Source organism: Myotis brandtii, unplaced genomic scaffold, assembly GCF_000412655.1.
Source record: "Myotis brandtii unplaced genomic scaffold, ASM41265v1 scaffold40519, whole genome shotgun sequence".
Lineage (NCBI taxonomy): Eukaryota > Metazoa > Chordata > Mammalia > Chiroptera > Vespertilionidae > Myotis > Myotis brandtii.
This window is the reverse complement of record NW_005365562.1, coordinates 1-854: the sequence shown is the minus strand read 5'-3', so window position 1 is coordinate 854 and position 854 is coordinate 1. Positions and strand designations below refer to the sequence as shown.

The window sequence follows — 854 nt, the reverse complement described above, 5'->3', positions numbered from 1 at the left end:
GGGTTTTCAGAAAGAGAACAAATAACCAGACCCATGTGCTCATCTGTTCAAGTTGCCAGGAGCACCCATGGTAAGATCTACTTAAAAGCTTTGCCTGGGTAAACTGGAGTCTGCGCCTGATACTCACAGCACACCAGCATGGTGGCCCCCGAGAGGAAGAAGCGGTTTCCCTTCTCCATGGTGAAGAGCTGGAACACGAAGACCACGAGGGAGATGACGGAGAAGATGATGGAAAGGATCATGAAGGCCTGCACTGCCTTGAGCGCATCTGTGGACACAGGGGCAGGAGAGCAAGGGTGTCAGGCCAACCAATCCCTGACCAGGCTGGACGTTTCCCCCATCACATGAATTGTCAGCACTGAATACAATAGCTTTATAGATACCTTCATCGGCATATGGCAGGGGTCCCTCGCAGTTACCGTTGCTGCAGTTTTTCCAAAGACCTACTGATGCTCTTGAAACATCTGAAACCACCCAGACCTGAAATCAGGAGGAAACAAAACATTGTTTTAAAACTGACCCTCTGCTTTAAAAGAAAAAGAAATATCAAATCAGCTTGTGTCAGGAACAAATCTTAAGCAAGACACCATATTTAGCCATACATGTGGCTGTGCAACCCATTTCTTAGTGGAAATGAGATTCAATCCAGATTGTGTTGCCTGGCTAGTGTAACATGGTGGTTGAGTGTCAAGCTATGAACAAGGGTTGTGGGCTCGATCCCCAATAGGGGAGTGCAGGAGGCAGCCAACCAATGATTCTCTCTCATCATTGATGTTTCTACCTCTCTCTCCCTCCCTCTTCCTCTCTGAAGTCAATGAAAATATATATCTACACTAATAAAAGAGAAACATGGT

General features: G+C 46.6%; 1 pseudogene; it reads right to left on the bottom strand.

Moving 5' to 3' along the window:
* Positions 1-62: 62 nt before the first annotated feature.
* LOC102248954 lies at positions 63-523 on the bottom strand (annotated as a pseudogene).
* Between the last annotated feature and the right edge of the window lie 331 nt (positions 524-854).